The sequence below is a fragment of the Giraffa tippelskirchi genome, chromosome 8 (assembly GCF_054371585.1).
Source record: "Giraffa tippelskirchi isolate mGirTip1 chromosome 8, T2T-mGirTip1v1.2.pri, whole genome shotgun sequence".
Lineage (NCBI taxonomy): Eukaryota > Metazoa > Chordata > Mammalia > Artiodactyla > Giraffidae > Giraffa > Giraffa tippelskirchi.
In genome coordinates this window covers 96,958,437-96,979,264 of record NC_137282.1, presented here as the reverse complement: position 1 = coordinate 96,979,264, position 20,828 = coordinate 96,958,437, and the positions used below count along the sequence as shown (strand labels likewise).

The 20,828-nt window shown below is 42.1% G+C and overlaps 1 long non-coding RNA gene across 1 annotated transcript in view; it reads right to left on the bottom strand.

The window, feature by feature from the left end:
• LOC145516587 (uncharacterized) overlaps positions 1 to 20,828 on the bottom strand; it is a 588,280-nt gene that overhangs the window by 410,119 nt on the left and 157,333 nt on the right. Inside the window, exon 5 of the long non-coding RNA XR_014061525.1 lies at positions 14,489 to 14,671. This is a non-coding gene — a long non-coding RNA (uncharacterized LOC145516587). The remainder of the gene's footprint in view (positions 1 to 14,488; positions 14,672 to 20,828) is intronic.

Genomic DNA, 20,828 nt, shown 5'->3' with positions numbered 1-20,828 from the left:
AGCCAATATGGTGGACTGGGATTAACAAAATGCTCAGTGCTTAATCATTAGGTTAAACTGCCCTCAAGGGGCCAGAAGACCACCAGCCTGAAGGTGAGAAGAGGAGGAAGCCAGTGTCTGAGGTTGGAATAGAACTATCCCTCCATTTCCTTCTCAATCCTGCCTTTAATGTAACTCTACCTTTTCATTTCACTTCAGCCCAATTCTCTAACCTGTTGGCTCTATTCCCCATGATTTTATTTTATTTTATTTTTGCATATAATTTTATTTATTTTTGGCTATACTGGGTCTTCGTTGCTGCACCCGGGCTTTCTCTAGTTCGGGGCTTTCTCTAGTTGCAGCCAGAGAAGGCAATGGCAACCCACTCCAGTACTCTTGCCTGGAAACTCCCATGGACGGAGGAGCCTGGTAGGCTGTAGTCCATGGGGTCGCGAAGAGTTGGACACGACTAAGAGACTTCACTTTCATGCATTGGAGAAGGAAATGGCAACCCACTCCAGTATTCTTGCCTGGAGAATCCCAGGGACAGGGGAGCCTGGTGGGCTGCCGTCTATGGGGTTGCACAGAGTCGGACAGGACTGAAGCGACTTAGCAGCAGCAGCAGCAGCTAGTTGCAGCGAGCAGGAGTTACTCTCTCTTTGCAGTGCATGGGCTTCTCATTGCAGTAGCTTTTGTTGCAGAGCATGGGCTCTAGAGCACAGGCTCAGTAGTCGTGGTGCATGGGCTTAGTTGCTCCTTGGCATGTGGAATCTTTCCAGACTAAGGATTGAACCCATGTCCTTCGCATTGGCAGGCAGATTCTTAACCACTGAACCACCAGGGAAGCCTCCCCCTGAATCTTTGACCCCTTAATTTAAATTAGGATTTTGTTTTTGGATGTTTGACTGGGGTCTCCTTTCCCCAGATTTTCTCTCCACATGTGCTTTCAATGCTTGCTTTTTCCAATTCACCGTTCTACAACACCTTCCAAGCTCTGCTCAATTCTGCTCTAGTTTCACGGGTCTCTTCACTCTCCCTCAGTTCATCTGTGGATTCTTGACCTTCACAGCTTTCTTCCAATAGCTTTTTCCAATTCACCGTTCTACAACACCTTCCAAGCTCTGCTCAATTCTGCTCTAGTTTCACGGGTCTCTTCACTCTCCCCCAGTTCATCTGTGGATTCTTGACCTTCACAGCTTTCTTCCAATATTACTCAGCCATGAAAAGAATGCAATAATGCCATTGCAGTAACATGGATGGACCTAGAAATTATCATACTAAGTGAAGTAAATCAGACAAAGACAAATATCATATGATATCACTTACATGTGGAATCTAGGAATCTACAACCCTCTAGGTGTCCATGGTCTGCATTGCTTGTGATATACCTGCAAATGGAGTGTCTTCTATAGTTTGAAATACCCCATCTCACCTAACACAATGCCTTAGATACAACAGAAGACTGATTAGTTGAGGCTAACATTACTGTTCTAATCAAACATGCCAGCTGCATCAGCCATATCCACTGTGTCTCCCGTGGGTCAGTTAAAGGCCTACTGGGCTTCGCTAGTGGTTCAGTAGCAAACAACCCTCCTGCAATGCAGGAACTGCAGGAGATGTGGGTTGTATCCCTCAGTCCGGAAGTTTCCCGGAAGAGGGAATGGCAACCCACTCCAGTATTCTTGCCTACAGAATCCCATGGACAGAGGAGCCTGGCAGGCTACAGTTCATAGAGTCTCCAAGAGTCGGACACAACTGAAGAGACTTAGCACAGCACAGCACATATTCACACTCATAAACCCATATCTACACACGATCATTCTTGTTGCTGGCAAAAAGCAATGCAGATTCCATTGTGTACACAAATGGGCAAGAGAGCTGTTCCTCACACAGAGACAAAGAGAAGGAAATATGCAATATTAAGAGAAGGAGAAGGAGAAGGGAGGAGGAAGGAGAATAGCCATGCTGCAACAGGAAGGGGGGAAGCTGGCGGGCCGAATTTGCGTCACTCTTAAATAAACACTCCCCACCCCGAGGCCTATTCAAAGAGAGAAGAAAGGTTTCAAAACATATTCTGAAGACACACTGAAGAAAACATGTCAGTAAATTTAATATTATTTAAATTCCTGCTGCATGTTCTGAGAGAGTTATAAAGTCACATCCATTTTTCATTCGCCTTTATGTACTTTCTGATTCACAAATATACATCTGTACAGTTCTGGAGGGGAAAAAAGAAGTCAGGGTTTTGTTTATATTATTTTGTTTGTTTTTGCTAATCATATCTAACTAGGAGGAGTTTTTATTTTTGATTAAAAATAAGTCAAAAAATCATCGAATGTGAAGCCAACTGCTGCTTTCCAAACTCACCAGACCATTGCTAACTCACCAAAGTCAGGAAGCAATAATAATTCCTTCTCTTTATTGAATGCCTTTTCTCCCCAGGAAACTTCAAAGCTCTTTGCTGACGCTCAGGCTCTGCAGCTGCCAGGAAAGAAATGTGGCTCCACTTACCTCAAAGGGAGGGTCAGAAGCACATGGGGAACCACTCACCCAGAGCGGGCATGCCCTCCTACACCCCCGCTGCTTCCACTTTATCAGAGCCCACACCCAAAGCTCTGGTTTGGGGGCAAGAAAACAGGAGAGGCAGCAGTAGTACCAAGCTACTTTCATCCCTCACCCGCCCAGACAAACGTTCTAATGACAGGAGTGACTAGACGCAATGTTGTGAGTCGGATAATCATATCAGTTATGGAATGAATAGTGGTCAAACACACAGTCAGGCCCTTGCTGTTGGAAAAACTCTTAGGCTAATCCTATCAACACTGCTACAAAAAAAGCTCTTGTATGAACAGAAAAGAAAAACAAAAAATCTATGCACTCTGGTACCTCCTGGCATACATCATATCTTCTCATTGCTGTTGTTCGGTCGTTAAGTCATTCGGTCACATTTTTTTGTGACCCCGTGGACTGCAGCACACCAGGTTGCTCTGTTTTCCATTGTTTCCTGGAGTTTGCTCAAACTCTGTCCATCAAGTCAGTGATGCTAAGACCATCTCATCCTCTGTCGGCCTCTTCTCCGTTCACCTCAATCTTTCCTAGCATCAGGGTCTTTTCCAACAAGACAGTTCTTCATATCAGGTGGCCAAAATATTAGAGCTTCAGCTTCAGCATCAGTCCTTCCAGTGAATATTCAGGGTTGATTTCCTTTAGGATTGAGTGGTTTGATCTCCTTGCAGTCCAAGGGACTCTCAGCACAATATTTTCCAGCAACATAATATCTTCTTAGACTCAACCCTATCCCCCTAGATAAAACAAAGTAACTATTATTTACTGAATACCTACTATATGTGGAGCATTTCAGTCTTATGGTTCTGAATCCTCACAGCTATGTGGAGAGAGAGGTATTATTACTTATTTTTTTATAAATGATGACAATCAGGTGCAAAAAGATTTTTTTTTTTTTAATCAATGCTAGACACCTAAGGAGGAAACATTTCTAAAAGACCTGCAACCATCAGTTTGTCTTAGGAGATATAATTTCACCACTGCTCAGTGTGGTGAGGCCACAGGGGCCACCTCCAGCTTGCAGACCCATGTCAGTTTGATTCCAACTCAATTACTACCAATGAAGCCTTTCTCCATCTTCATGGGTCTTAAGAGCATCCAGTTCTTTGGGTACAAATAAATGGATACAGGCAGAGCATCATACAGACTCCATTTCTGCTTTTATCCTCTCCATTTCTGGTTTTGCTCTCACAAAAAAGTTGAAGAAAAGAAGGCAAATTTGAACATATAAGCTAGCCATCAGCTGATGAGGCAGCTGAACGTGCTCCCAGATGAAACCAAGCAGAGGATGGATCTGCCACAATTTTAAAGAAGAAGAGACTGAGACTCACAGAGATGGTCCCTCTCATCCAAGAACACAGAACTAGTTGCTGACTCAAGAGTTGGAATGTGAACTTGAATCCCCCTGTTCCCATAGCACTTGCTCTTTGCAGAGGAGCCCACTGCATCCGTGTTCATGATGACTCTTATAGGCTTAGTCAACCTGTGGGTTCAGGCACTGAGCAGGACTCCACACTCTCCAGTGAGGTCTCATAATTAATCTTGAATTTTAACATTGGTCTCTAGGTTTACTGAACACCAGATTTGTTGATTTACATGGGAGCAGGAGTTGTTTTGATGCTTTTGAAGTGTGGTGTTGGAGAAGACTCTTGAGAGTCCCTTGGACTGCAAGGAGACCCAACCAGTCCATCCTAAGGGAGATCAGTCCTGGGTGTTCCTTGGTAGGACTGATGTTGAAGTTGAAACTCCAATACTTTGGCCACCTCATGCGAAGAGTTGACTCATTGGAAAAGACCCTGATGCTGGGAAAGATAGAGGGCAGGGGGAGAGGGGACAAGAGAAGATGAGATGGTTGGATGGCATCACTGACTCAATGGACATGAGTTTGGGTGGACTCCGGGAGCTGGTGATGGACAGGGAAGCCTGGTGTGCTGTGGTTCATAGGGTTGCAAAGAGTCGGACACAACTGAGCGACTGAACTGAACTGAGGAGTTGTTTCTGAAATGATCTGGTCTTTCCAGTGAGAAGAGGACATAATCTTTTATTTGGGAAACCCTGTGGCTCATAGCTTCTCACTTAATGGGCTGTCAGCACCACGTGCACCATCCCTGAGCCTTCACCCTACTCAGGGGCCAAGGTGGCTCATAGTCATCCTTTGTTCATGCTTCCATGTCATTTCTGATGCTGGATATATTCTGTGGATAGACATGATCCAGGCCTTTAAGTTTTACTTCTGCCATCACTGAACCTAAGATGACCTGTAAAGAGGCCTGTGTGTGATCCGTATAAATTTTAGAAAGACAGCCAGTCCCAAGGAAATTGTGGGCAGTGGTGGGCTTTCTGTCAAATTTTCATAGTTTTATTCTATAGACTAAATGAAGCATGAAAGTGTTAGTAGCTCAGTTGTGTCTGACTCTTTGTGACCCCATGGACTGTAGCCCAACAGGCTCCTCTGTCCATGGAATTCTCCCGGCAAGAATACGGGAGCGGGTTGCCATGGCCTCCTCCAGGGGATCTTCCCAACCCAGGGATTGAACCCAGGTCTCCTATACTGCAGGCAGATTCTTTACCATCTAAGCCACCAGGGAAGCCCCATAGACTGAATAGTAGCTCCTTATTTTGAGGAGGGAGAGCACTCTTCCATGTTGGAATTTCCAGAAAAACTATGGAATACAACCAGCCTCTGAGGATGGGTGTATCATGTAGTATCAAAGAGAGTTTGAGAAGATCTCCAGCAGATGGAGAAAGGAAGGGAGCGGGGAAAGGAAAAGATACAGTTGAAAATGTAGAGATGAGAATGCACAGAAGGCATGGCTTTAAAATATATACAAGTAGCCTGCATGAGGTGGAAGAAGAGAGTGATGACAGACAGCATGAACTTGATCAGTTCTTGTATCTGCTGAGATAACATCCTTTTTCCTTTGCAAATAAATGCTAAAAGGCTAGCCCAGGCCCCTCAACATCCAAGACCAGTAGTTTTGGAACAGAATGCAAGTTATACACTGATTATCACTTAAATTTCCCTATGCAAGTGAGCAGTGATGCCTATATTTGATGAGAGTTCCTTGCAGGACAGGGCAGCCTCTTTCTGGTTGTTTTCATGATGTTCCCAGGTTACAAACCACTCCCCTAAGAGGGAGATAGTGAAAGACAGATGAACCTGGTGTGTTGCAGTCTATGCAGTCACAGAGTCAGATACCACTTAGCAACTGAACAATAGCCACAACAGAGGGTCACAATCATTCTGATTGGAGCCAAGACGTAGGCAGCTTAATGCCTCCCTTCCTTCAACCCCACACAGCTCCAGCGATGGCTCACTAGAGAAATTCACACTTTTCACGATGTGAGCAAGGTCAATAACTCCTGGAAAAGTGACAAGTCTGGAAACCAAGCGAGGACACGGGCCCTCCGGCTCTAGGCCTCCTACTCTGTTCCCATGGCTTCAGGCCTGGTAAAGAAGAACAACTGACACGGTGTGAATTCCTAACCCATACCAAGCATGTGCTGTGCGGCACTGTGTACTTTATACTGTTCAATCCTCTGTATGAGCATATAAGTGTTATTTATCCCCATTTTATAGATTAGAAAATCAAGTCTCCAAAAACTTATGGAAGATCAAACAGTAAATTGTGGAGCTAGAATTCACATCCAAATTTTTCTAACTTCAAAACCAATAAATACTCTTCAAGTAAAGGGATAAAAAGGAATGGGAGAAAAAAGCCTTTTATGGAACGAAACTGAGTCACCTATAGTGACTCTACACTAGTAGAAGAACTAGTGTAGGAACAAAACTGAGTCAACTGTAGTGATGTGGATGTACCCAGAGCCTGTCCTACAGAGTGAAGTCGGCAAGAGAAAAACAAAGATCAGGTATTAACTCTGTGCTGTGCTGTGCTTAGTCGCTCAGTCTTGTCCGTCTCTTTGCGACCCTGTGGACAGTAGCCCGCCATGCTCCTCTGTCCATTGGATTTTCTGGGTGATAGTCCTGGAGTGGCTTGCCATTTCCTCCTCGAGGGGATCTCCCCAACCCAGGGATCAAACCCGCCTTTCCTGCGTCTCCTGCATTGCAGGTGGATTCTTTACCCACTGTGCCGCTGGGGAAGCCCCTACACATATATATGAAATTTAGAAAAATGGTGCTAGTGAACCTATTTGCAGGGCAGAAACAGATGTAGAGAGCAGACTTGTGGACATGGGGCCAGAGGAGGAGAGAGTGGAATGAACTGAGAGAGTAGCACTGATATACATATACTACCATGTGTAAATCAGATGCGAAACAGAGAACAGTGGGAAGCTGCTATACAGCGCAGGGAGCTCAGCTCAGTGCTGTATGATGACCTTGAGGGCCGGATGCGAGGGTGAGAGGGAGACTCAAGAGGGAGGGGATATACGTATACATATGGTGGATTCACGTTGTATAGCAGAAACTAACACAACACTGTAAAGGAATTACATTCCAATTAAAAAAATACTCTTTCTTTATTAAATAGAAATTGCTTTTCTATTTAAATATTAAGATCTCTCTCTGTTTTTCATCCCTATTAGCTCTAAAATACTATTATTATTCTGATTCTGGATAGAGTCCTAATAGTTGAGTTCTTCCTTTCTGTGATTCATTCTCTCATTTCTTACTCAAATATAACTGATACATAACATTGTATTAATTTCAGGTGTACAACAGTGATTTGAAATCTGTTTATATTGCAAAAACAGTTGAGTTCTAATAGGAAAAAAATTGTATCCACGTGCCCTATGAACTGTTATCAAAGGAGGTCAAAATAAATGAAAGCATATTCAACTCATCAGGTATTGCAATAAAATTTTAATAAAAATGTGTACTTTTCTCCTAAGGCCTTTCACATTTCAAGAAGTAGCAGGTACAAGGTTCCCCATGAATATGTAAATATCTGAATTATTCTGAAACAACTAATGCATTGTCAACCTACAATTCAATTAAGTTTTCTTTTTTGGTCTGCAAAAAAGAAGCAGGTTTAAAGGAGATATTCTAACAATCTTATTCAATTTTTCTATGGATATATATATACAAACTTGAAGAAACAGAGAGAGATGTCCACCCATCTGGCCAAATCCAGTGATGCATCTTTCCCACTATCCTGCCTCTCCTCTCTGCAGCAGCTGACACAGGTAACATCACCCTCAGTCTTGAAACACTATCTCCATCCCTTTGCTGGGCTCTGCACTTTGGATATGACAACTGCTATATAGTTGCCAGAAGTTCGTTTTGTTTATAGTTAATATACTGAATTTTTATTCCTTCAATACCAGTTACCCATTTCCTAATTATGGCTAGACTCACTCCTCTATTTTTTAGATGCTACATCTCTGCCTTTTTTACCTAAATACTCTTGATCTCTGAGTAGTCCAAATACAGCCTATGCACCCTCAATGGTAAGAAAATGTAATTTTTATTACATTCCTCTGGATACAAGTATAATCTTCTGATTAGGCTCTAGAGAGAAAACATTTTCCCTCCTTATCTCTGTCTCCTCGCAGCCCCTCCTTCTGCCCTAGACACACACAAATACTAGACAGCAGTACTGATTTGACGTCACTTCCTGCATCGTGCTGTGGATCAGTCTATGTCTGCTGCTGTGTAAGCTGCATAATCACGAAAGAAAGATAATGAGAAAACCCCACATGATTCTTCCCCTTGACTGGGGCTGGGGCAGAAGGTTATCACAGTGTGTATAAGAGGATATGTCTGTGTTTTGCTGGGGCTAGTGTGCAGAAATACAATTATAGTCAGATTGGCCCCAGTCTGGGAGTAGCAATTAGTAATGCACACACACTAAAAAAATGAAAGACTGTTTCAGTTCATCTTAAAAATAAGCAAACCTTTGAGAGAGGTATATTAGAAACCATTTCTAAAAGACATTGACAAACTTTTACTGTTAAACTATATTAAACAATTGAAAGAACAATACAGTTTTACCAGTCTAGAGTGAGACTTGATCACTGGAAGGCTTTCAAAAATGACTGAAAGCAACATTACTTTCCCTGTACTTCATAGAAACCATATTTGCATAATTGCATAAAGCGACTCAGAATTGACCTCACTCATGAAAACAGGCAACAGATGGCATTAAAATGTGATGGTGAAGGAAAATGCATTATGGAAATCACTTGCAAAAGCAAAGAGATTAGCCTATTTTTCAGAGTCCATGGAATTTATAATTATTTGTTTGCTGCTATGTTCATTCTTTTTGAAAGATGTGACCCAGAATTTTGTGAAGGCTCCCATACATGGCCTCTAATTTTTTTGTACTCACTTACATTTGGCTAAGGAGAAAAAGAGAGCTTCCATAATCTTTGTAGTCCATGCAATCAAATCTTTTTCATTTTTTATATCCCATTTCTATTATTATCTGTTCTGAGTGTAAATCCTCAGTTGTCTTCAGACAGACAGCTCCAGCAGGACTCTGAGATTTCCCCCTCTCAAACTAGAATTCATTTGGAGCAGCACAAATCTCAAGCCATTTTGCTGAACGAATGTTGGATATAAACAGGATTTTAATTCATGTGGAATGAAGATAGGAACTTGGATTATCAGAGAAACAACAAGCATCAAAGAAAAATGGTGTTTTCCTTTATAAAATACACTGCACTGAAATAAAGAAAACAGCTGTTTCCTAAATGAACATACACCTTCTCCTAAAGTCATGAGTTTCCTAGGTAATACGAATACATAAAATTTTTTTCTGAGTACTGCTACATTTCCCTCCAGAGGAATCATGTTCATGATCTTCAAGCTGATCATAGAAAACAAACAGGAAAAATTATCAGCGCTACTTGTTTCCTAGGCAATGCCTACCACATACCTATTATGTGTCAGACACATATCCTGAGCTCTGAAAACAAAACGGTCTTTCCTGTTAGTAAGAAAAAGGACACACTGCCACTTTGTGACTCATAGAAAGTACACTGTCTAAATGCACAGCTACTATTGTAAGACAACGCACGCAAAGGGAGGTTCAGGTGGTTTTACTCATCCCTGGAACATGCTCATCACTCATCAAGGCAGGTAACTTTCACTGGCCTCACCTACAGACTCTCAGTTGACACGTGGCCCATGTATGTGAAACTGATGCTACTGCTTGTCCATATTCTCCAGTCTGCCTGCTCCTGGCAAAACCCTAGCTGCTGCTGTCCCTAACTCCCAGAAGACAGCTCTAAGAAAGGCTCAGTTTTCCATGTGGTACCTAAATGGTTTCTGTAGGAATGTCTGTTTCCCTAGTGGTTGCTGACCTCAAAGCCATGCCCTCCCCTTCTCGCCTCCCCTGCCTCACCCCTAGCCACCAGCAGGATCATGAGACGTCCACACCTGGGAAAGCCCTCTTTATTTGCCTACCTTCTCCCCTGGAAGACTTGTGCTCTTTGTCTACTTGGCTAGAGGGCGAGAGACTGAAGGAGGAGGGAGGATAGGAAGAAAGGCATTATTGATCCTCTTAGAATCCTTATAAGGGTGACTGTGCCTTGAATTTTCTAACCTAAAGCTTAAAACTTTCTTCCCGGGCCTAAAGTAAAAAATAACACATAAAATTACCAATATTCAATCTTTTTTGACATGTAAAAATGTCAGTTTCATATGACTCAATCTAATAATAGTGAGTTGATTCTTTGAATCTGTTAGTTCTAACGTTCAGCTTTCTGGGACTTCCCTGGGGGTCCAGTAGTTAAGACTTCACTTTCCAATGTAGAAAGTACAGGTTTGATGCCTCGAGGCCAAAAGACCAAATTATAAACAACAGAAGCAGTGTTGCAACAAATTCAATAAAGACTTCAAAAACGGTCCACGTAAACAAAAAAAAACTTTAAAATTAAAAAAAAAAAAAAATTTCAGCTTTTTAAGGGTTCAGATGACTACTGCAACCTGCCACTTTCCTTTGTAACTTTGTTACTACGGGGACCGGGTTCTACATCCCTAACAACTGACCACAAACAAATTTTGGAACACAATCCATTTATATACTGAGGATTGCCTACAAAGGATGTTCTTTCTTAGGCAAGACAAGGCTGATGGATTGCATTTATTAGAATTACAGGCTAAGGAAACCACAAAAGACTTACTTTGGGTCTCCAGATACCCCTTTCAGCCTTCTGGCTCCAAAACATAATCATAATCTAAGGTTGTCTGTTGGTGAGCCAGGCCATCCCAGGGAGAACTGGAACCGGGGATACAATCCACTCACGAGGCTGGACAAAAGCCACAGGTCTAAACATGGAGGCACAGAAGAGGCTGACTAATCTGTGGATGGATAGACAGGACATGTAGTCAAAAACAGTGGTGCTGGATCATGCCTGTCCATTGGGTTAACCTGTGGAGGTTTAATATTCCTTGTGCCTATACATTCCCCAGAAATCTTGATTTCATGGATCCAGGGTGTGCCATGGGCATCCAAATTCTACAAAGTTTCTAGGCAATTCTAATGAGCCTTTTGAGAACCATTGTTCTAAACTTCAGTCCAAAGCCAGGAGAGAGATTCATGGGTTAAATAGTATTTAGAGGTCCAAACTGAGTCCTTGATCCAGGATATCACCCAGACAGGTGAGGCCAGTGGCTAGAAGTCCATGTGCTGGGTGCCTGGAAGCATGCAGGCTGCCAGGAAGTCAGGACGGCCATGGGTCACGGATCACGGGTGCCAATCATGGCTTTTGGAGGCAGGGGGAGGGGGAGGGACAGCAGTAAGGGGTGATGGGGAGAAGGCCAGAGACCAGGTGCAAAACTCCCTCTGAAGACATGGCAGCAGTCAAAAAAATCAAGGAGCTGTGCTTGATGGACATGAGGAAGCACCCTGAAACTGAAAGGTGAGGAAATTCATTCAATGCTAACTTCTCAGCTTCTTCTCTCCTTCTCCCTACAGTCCGGATGGTTTCTACAGCTGCAAGGAGGCTTCATTAACCCAGTTGCAGGGGTAAAGACTTCAGGGGCAAAATCCCAGCAGGTCTTATAGTTTTCTCCTCAGAATAAACAACCTACCTTCTTCCTGTATGTCATGCCCAAAAGACAGAGCTATTTCCTTTAAACCCTGCTCAAGACCTAATTCTTCAGAAAATTTTCCAGTCAAAGGGCATAATGGATGGTCCAGTCTCTTGCCTCAAGGTACAGTCATGCACAGTTGTACAGTTTGTACACTGCACAAAGACATCCAAATGAGAGAGGATGAAGTCTGAAAGCATGTGGCTTGGTGCAGGGCTCTTTCTGCACAACTCAGTGTAGGCCAGCAGCAGCTCTGACAACAATGACTGATTTGTATCTATTCAAATATTTGCTGACTGAAAGATTAATTTGCTAACTCTAATCCATCTCCCTATCAAAATAGATGGATAAATGCTATATTTTATACACCTCACCAGACATTCTACATTTACTTCACACATATATATTTTCTTCCTAAAAAAATGCTCATGTGACTAAAAAAAAATTTCATCCAGAGTAGCTAGGGGAAGCTTGTTGCTCTGCTTTTTCAGACAATTTTACCCACTGACGACAGCAGAGAAAAGTATAAGGGCCCCTTGTTTTGCTGTCTTTGTTTCCCATGTTATGAGCAAAACTGCACAGGCATTATGAACAGTTAGCAAATGGTGTATAAGTGACCAAAAATTAAATGACAGCTCTATGAACAGAACCAGACCGGTCCCAGGAAAGCCAAGCTGCTGGAATCCTGGAACAAGAATTAGGGAATCAAGTTCTACCCCTGGCCCTGGCCCCAGTTCACTGCTGACCTTCAGTTGCTCTCACATCCCCAGCCTCCCAGGGTACACACAGGGCTTTGTGACCCATCCTGCACTGCCAAGACCATTGAGATGCTACTTGGATGGAGGCCACAAAGTCAAGTCACTGATGCGAGACCTCTTCAGCTGTGTCTCTCCCTGGGATCCAGCTCTCTCTCTCATCTCAGCCGCTGCTTGGATGCCAATCCTTGAACAACAGGATCCATGGGAGGAGAAATGGGTTGCAGGAAATATTTCATTCCCCAGTGGGACTGGCATTCTTGACAGAGCTTAACCCAACAGTGTAGCAAAATTCTAGTAAAATGTGACTATGTCTTTAAAGAACAGATGCCTCCTGTACATCTGAACTGGCCTTTCTCTCTGCTCTCCACACTGCCCTTCCCCAGGCCTCACTCAATAGGTAACCCTGTGATACCCTTTGTCCTGTGAGTCCATCACAGTTGTTACGTGCTCAGAGGAAGAGGACTCAGATGATCCCAAACGTATTTCATTTTCTGGCCTTTGTCTCTTTCTTCGCCAGTGAAAGCACTCCTTCTATTTTGGAAATCGTTCTCTTGTGAACACAGGAACGTGGTTCTGTCTCAGCTGACTTGGAAATCATATCTATTGTGAACATGGGAACATGGTTCTCTCTCAGCTGACAGGGGTCTCCAAGTACACGTCCAAGCCTGATTTGGTTGGTTGCCCAGAGAAATACCTCCCTTCTCCAAAACTGGAAGCAGCCCAGAGAGGGAGAGGGTAGAGAATACACCTTTAGAATTTATTCATATTTTACTTCTAGTCTCACAGCCTTGTCTTCCTTCCACTCACTCACTGGAAAGCTCTGATAATGTAAGGAGTCTCTGGAGCAAATAGAAAAAAGAAGTTCCTACTTTAGTGGAGTTTTTGATATGACACTTGAGTCCCATCACTGTCTCAAGGGGGCCTGATTTGCGGGTCTTGTCTTAACAGGGGCCTCCTACCCTAGTGCCATCTTCTTCTGGGAACCTGCAATGTAAGACTGGGTGAAGGAAGGGCTGGATTTTGTTTAGTATGTTTTGCTCTGCTTGCTTTTGTTTTGCAAAGAACCAAATATTTGTCTTTACTTCTAAACTGGCCTTCACCTTGCTCACCTGGAAGAGACCAGGACCCGAGACAGACATTGACACTCCCCACCCTTCCACTCAGGTCCCACCCCACCCCTGCACCCCAGATTTAAGAGATTCCAAGGTTGGACCAAGCCACTCCTAAAGCCCTTTCCAATTTGAGATTCTATAATTCTTTGAAAAATTTTTCATCTACTGAAAAATTTGTTTTGCAAGTATAGCTTCTTATGGTGTTTGTCCTTTGCATGATTCACTTTCAGCTAAGTTGGTTCAAATCAAAAGGAATAAAGAGTAACAGAACCACATGTCTGTGGTGATTATTATTAATAGGAAACTCTAACGTTAAAACCTCAGTCTTTTCATGGGGAAGATGTATAACATCTATACTTAAAACTTTACCTTTCTTTTCTACTTTATTTTTCTTCTCTAGAAAAATTATCCCCTAAGAAAATAAACAAAAGAATAAAATATATTTAAATTGTAAGCATATATGATTTAATTTATCCACTCATATGAAATTAAATGGGGAGGAATGCAAGGTCCAATCGTTTGGAGAGACTTAAAACCACCCAGTGCAGTGGTTCCCAGCCAAGGGCAATTTTACCCTCCAGGGGACATTTGGCAATGTCTGGGGACATCTTTATGGTCCTCCCTGGTGGGGCAGCTGTAAAGAATCCACTTAACAATGCAAGAGATGCAGGTTCGACCCGTGGGTGGGGAAGATCCCCTGGAGAAGGAAATGGCAACCCACTCCAGCATTCTTGCCTGGAGAATCCCAGGGGACATCTTTGGTTGTCACAAATGGGGAGAGTGGGTAACGGTGCTCTTGACATCAAGTTGGTAAAGGCCAGAGATGCTGATAAACAACCTACATTTCTCAGGACAGCCCCCACAACAGAGAATTATCCAGCCCAAAATTTCAATGCCACGGTTGAGAAACCCGACCCCCACCCCCGCCCGGGTCTAAAAGTATGAATGACTCTAGAAATACAAAACCATTATTTTTCCATAAAAAAGAGAAAAATAATTTTTCTCATTAGTAAACAGTAGACTAAGTCAAACAGCCTCAAAAACAGCAGTAAATAAATTTGACTATAAAGACTTACGTGCAGCCTCTGCCTTTAGTAGAGATTGGCTGTGCCACAGAGCAATTTCCCCGTGAGCCAGAAAGAACGATACTGCCACCTAGCGGATGAAAAGGGATCCTCACCGGCACAGCATTCTGGCTCCAAGGGCAGGAGCCACAAGGTCTACAGGTATACAATGCACCTATTTCCGTGTCCATAACACTGAAAGAAAAAAAAAAAATACCTTCGGTTGCATGGCGAGCAATTGTTCACGACTTTTTAAAAATACACATGACTTATAGAATTCAATTAATTAATTAACTTAGTGCCTTCAACTAATTTATTTTCTCCATTTCACGTGTGTGATACGAAATGGAAGGTCTAGGTTTCTGATAACAGGTGTTCGGTGGCTGTTTTTATTCTCACAGTTAATTTGGAGAGAGGTGAGGCGGTCTCAGTGGCCCCAGAACTCTCTGGTGGAACCTTCTCTTTTAATCCTTTTCATTGGATCATAGCAAGACATCGGTAAGTTCTCAGAAAATTATAAATCAAGGGAATTCCTTTGCTTTAAAAAAAATATGAAATTTTTAAAATTAAACAGACTCTAGTGAAATGAAAATTAAGAAGAACTAGAATATAGACAGAGGTCTTTCTTCAACTACACTGTTACTCCTACACACACATACACTGCCCCCCCTCCAACACACACTCAGTCCATAAAGATGACAGTTGAAAGAACTTCTCTAAGAAGTCTGAGAAGAGTGGAACCACCTTCCCTGCAGTTTCCAGAGGATCAGACCCCAAGCTGGAGGACGGCAGTCCACCCAGAACTGTAGGCTCCCTTTTCACTCTTTTTGGTGTTCTTTCTCAAGCTTTACCAAGGCTGAAAGGACTGAGCTTTGACTATTTTCATGTGCCAAAGGTAGAAAGCTTCCAAGTCCTTCACCATGGAGATTCCTAAACATCTTAATGAGAAAACTTATTGTGATCTTCACAATGTGCCTTTTGAATGGGTTCTGAACTCTATTTCTGTGTTTTTAGACAAAGAGATGGTGGTTGGTTGGTTTATTAATATTAGGACATTTTATCCCGACCCACCCTGTCCTTTAGTTCCCAAACCAGCTCATAGTTCAGGGTGCTCACATAAATTGAGATGGCTCTTCCTCCCCACTGTTTAAGGAAGCAGCCCTGTCCACCTCCTGCCTCTGGTTTTGCTGGGGTCCTACAAATACTACAATCCTGAGCTTATTCTATTCAAGGGGAAAGCCTTGAGAGAAACTACTGTTAGAGCAAGAAAAGAGAAACTCATATTATAACTCAGTCATGACTGAGTAATTGAGCAAAATTAAGCAAAAAAAAAAAAACGGTTATCTGTGTGATTATCTCTTTTACACTCCCCAGACCAACCATAGATGGATGGATGGATGGGCAGAAGTGAGCAAGGCACAAAATTTCATCAGAGTTCCAGCATATTCATGAATTTTCTACAGTCTGATGCCCCTAAACAAAGAATCTCATGCAATTTTACATGAAAAAGTCCTTTCTTAGACAAACACAAAGTGTTATTTAGGGTAGATATTGTTATTAGTGTTTACATTATATTAAATATTAATGTGGGCTATACAAAAAAAATCTTCTATTTATGTATCTCACAGGTATTCTGAAATCAAGTGAAGTAAAGACAGCTCTTAAAGGACAGTATGCATATATAAGATGTCATTGTTATTGTCAAATACAGTAAAACTGAACTGAGGCAACTTGTTTGTCACAGAGTCAATTTCCTGAAGGTGAGAGCGTGTCCCCAAGGATAATAATAAGGATGCTTATTCCTTCAAAGATCACATATACTAAACTACCTCTTCCCCCTCCTCTAAAACAGGAAACATGATTTGATAAATAGAATAACTTAAAATTGGAATATCCCCCATTCAAGTCCAGGAAATTTGGTTCTTGTGTCTAGCCTAACTCATTATTTCACCTTATGAAGATACCCCAGAATATCTACAGGAAGCTCTTCTCCATCTAATTATTTATTGTTTGTGTATGATACAGGGAGAAACGTTTGTGATATATTAATATGCAAGGAAAATAAGAAATAAATTATATATTACAAAATATGTAGGAAAAATACATGAAAGTAACAGTAGTGATTATCTCCGGATAAAAATTTAGAAAGTTGCTTCTAGTGAGGGTCCAATACTTTTTAACCTTTTGCTTCTTTTATCAAAGTTATATATGCATATTTTAAAGGTTTGTAACTCTTTACTCTCTGAGCCACCTTTTAAAAAATAGATTTTCCTAAGTGTCCATCAACAGAGGAATGGATAAGGAAGTTGTGGTACATATATATGCAATGGAATATTACTCAGCCATTAAAAAGAATGAAATAATGCCACTTGCAGCAACATGGATGGACCTAGAGATGGTCATACTGAGTGAGGTAAGTCAGACAGAGAAAGCCTGTTTCACAACTATTGTACCTGAACTTCCCTTCACTGCCGTCCTGGAGACATTTTTGTTTTATCTCCTGAGTTTAGTTTCTGATTTTCTGAATCCCTTGTTTTCCTCTTTCTGGGAATATATCCTCCAGTTTTCCTTGAGCACATATGCCAGTATGAACTAAGAAGAGGTAAATGGGAGATAAAATTTTGAAATCTTACATTTTTGGAGAAAAGCTTTATTGTTTCCTCAGATTAATTATGATATTGGCTGGATATGAAACTCTAGCTTGGATATCAATTTCTGCCAGAATTTCTCATTCTCTATTGAGAAGCCTGATGACACTCCAATTCTCATTTATTTGATTATGATCTGTGCTTTTTTTTCCCCACCTAAAACTTTTATGACATTTTCTCTATGCCAATATTTTTAAGTCTTACAGTGACATGAATTGTGAGAGAGGTTCTCCCATCTATTTATAACTTTAAAATTTCAATCTGGAATTTTACATGTTTCAGTTCTAGAAACCATTTATTTTTCCTTTATGGAAAAAAAAGTTGGATTTTCTACAATTGGATTAATCATTTGATTTTTTGTCTAAATTTCTTTTCTCCTATTTTTCTGCCTCTTTATCATTTTATTATACTTTCTGGGAGATTTCCTCAACTTTATCTTCCAATTGTACTATTGAAATTTTTAGTTGTGCAATCTTGTTTTTAAATTCTCAAAGTTCTTTTTGGTGCTTTTAATATTTCTTTTTACGTCATCCTGTTCTTGCTTTATAGATGCAATATCACCTTTTATCTCCCTGAGGATATTATTCATAGTTTTACTTTTTGCAGGGTTTTCTTTTCTCTGTTTCTTGATTTTTTTTTTTTTTTTTTTGGCCTCTTTCATGGCCCTTTTGCTCCCATTGTCTTGTCCGCGTCTGTTTTTAGAAGCTGTTTTCGGATGACTGGTATTCTTGGCTGTCACTCATTCTTTAGAAGTGAGACATTTGGTGATCATTTTGTAACATATAAAAACACTGAGCCACTAAAAAATAAAAATGTTTTAGATAAAAAATTTTAAAGTGAGGCAATAAAAAACTGACTAGGGGCTCCTCATGCTTAACCTGATAGACCGCACTGTGGGGTGGACTGCTAAGTGTCGGAGATCTTCCCTGCACGGCTCATTTTACCCTCTACTTGCATGTCCAGGTGGTACAAGCCTGGCTGGAAGCCTGCTTTTGAAGGCAAGTTGGGAAAGGAGGCTAAGGATCTCTCCATGAACAGTGTAGACTTTTACTTAATCCATCAAAAGAGTCTATTCCCCTACAAGGTATGGTTCTGCCATACAAATGGCTCCTATGCATTTGGCACATAGAAAAATGGTCAGTGTAATGCAAAAGTCACACTAATTCACATGCAATATTTCCTAAGCACAAGAGAATAGATTGTGGAGTGGAATTCCAAATTTCAGCCGGAAAAAAACAAAAGCTTTCTTATCAATTGCTGCATTGGCCACAGGAACCGCTGTGCCTGTATTTTGAAAATTAAAAACAAGCATTTTTCACCTGGGCTTCCACCCCAAAGAGGCTGCACCCCAGCCCCGTGTGGCTTTTGCCTCCAGGCAGGTTGTACTGGCTGTCGGGGCCTTAACAGCAGCCAAACTGACTTAAAATGCCACTTCTATCTACACTGCGTGAGTTACTAGCAGCCCTGCTACCATGAAAGTGTTGCCAACATTCCCACTCAATTATTTCTCCAACTTCAGATTACATACCAGCCACAAGAGGCCCCAGCCACAAATACGCTGCCTGCCTTCAGAGTCCAAGTTATTTCCCTGAGTATCAATTACTGTTTTTATTAATGTTTTGTATAAGTTTTGAGTTTTCTGCCCCCAATCCTTTTTTTTTTCCTCTCTCTCTCCCATATGGCCTTTTATTTTTACAGTGCAATCTTGAAACCTATGGGTGTTTTCAGGAGTCCCATCCTTACTGTGTCTTACGGTAGACTCTGCAAAACTGGCCACAGCTCTTTCTGTTTTATCCATACCCCACTGGAGCTCACGTGACTTTGCAGCCCTGTCCATCAAGAGGTAGAATCTCTCTCTGTTCCCCTTGAATCTGAGCTGGCCTTTTGCCTTGCTTTGCCTAGATGAATGCATGGAAGAGACACTGTGTCACTTCTCGGTCTAGGCCTCAAGCGTCCCTTCAGGCTTCCACTTCAGGTATCTCTCGGAAACCCACTCAGCCAAGAGGAAAAGCCTGGGCCCAGCCTGCTGGAAGATGAATGGCCCTATGAACAAGAGATGGGTCAGTTCAGCTTTCCCAGCTGAAGATATGGGGCAGGGCAGGGAGGGTACCTTTGATTACCTGCTTCTGATCCACATCTTTAGCCAATTTTTCTGTTTCCAATCCGAGTGCGCCCCCCGTTTTAGAAGTACCTGGGGTCTCAGAGTACTGAGCCTTGCCGAGTCTTTGCAGGAAGAATATTATAGCTTGTGGGCTCCTCTACACCTGGCTGAGGTTTCCATTTCCTCAAGTGGGCTTACTTAACCCTCATTCACACCATTCCTGCTTTCAAAATGTTATTGCTGTGTCCTCTCCTCCTCTCATTGCCCTCAATTTTAGTGTCTTTTTTACTTAACTACTCAAAGTGTAGTGGTGTTTTCAGAACACATGTAGCCAAACACATGTGTTCAATCTGCCAAGTAAGATGAAATCTCCTCACTTCACTTTATAGAGAAGGACACTGAAGTCATAGCAGCTGAGTGACTTGCCCAAAGCCACCTGGGTAGTTAGTGAAACACCTGGAACCCTCCAGAGCCCTGGCAGCAGTCAGTGGTCCTTCCTCTCTTCCCTGCTGCCGCCATGACTATGTCAGGAAGCCCACAGGACTAACGGTTTCCCTAGTTGATATGATTGCAGGTTTTTTTCTGCACAGCACAGGAGGTCCTGGGGTGCCATTGTCTGTTCCAGCCTTAAAAACAATATGATCGGCCAATTCACCACACATTCTGAAGTAAACAGTAAAAATATACTGTATATTGTGTAAATATGTGATCTCTGAAGTGTTAGTCACTGAGTCGTGTCCAACTCTTATCAACCCCATAGACGATACCCTGCCAGACTCCTTTGTCCATGGGATGCTCCAGGCAAGAATACTGGAGTGGGTAAGCTATTCCCTTCTCCAGAGGATCTTCCCCACCCAGGGATCGAACTCCTGCATTGGCAGGCAGGTTCTTTACCATCTGGGCCACCAGAGAAGCCCACGTGATCTCGACTGATAACTAAACCATTGTTCACATAGAATTGTGAATTTTTGGTGTTTGGTTTTTCTTTTTTAACCAATTACCTTAAACACTCAGACACAATTTAAAAAATATTCAAAAAGCATTTAAAATTCTAACCACATAAACAAATGCTCATGCTCTACACTGAAACAAAATTGCAAAGTACACATAGCATCCTCACTGGACAGACAAATGACTCTTGAACTGGTAAGAAGTAGCAGGAACTGGGTCCTTTAGAACAATGCCAACAACCCTTGCTGGTGTCTAATGGCCCACAGACCAGTTGCAGGTATCTAGTTTCCGCCAGTAGTCACCACTGACTATGCAGAAGAGCATGTTGGGGTCACTCATAAGATGCCCACATGGGCTGCGTTCGTCCTCCCTGCCCTCTCCAGGGAGCATGTGCAGCCCTACCACAGGACTCCAGTGAGTAGCGTGCCAACATGGGTCAGAGGTACCAACAGAAACCCCCGTCTCCAAACCCTAATAGTATAAGAACACTGCATCGCGATCAGTAGGAGAAACCTCTGGCCTTGTGTTTTCTGCTTTATATGTCTAAATCAATAAATCCCAAGAAACAACTTCATTTCCATCTCTACTCAGAATATAGCCTGACATAGGATGACCAATCATTGCCCAGCTTATGGAATTCAAACCACTCACT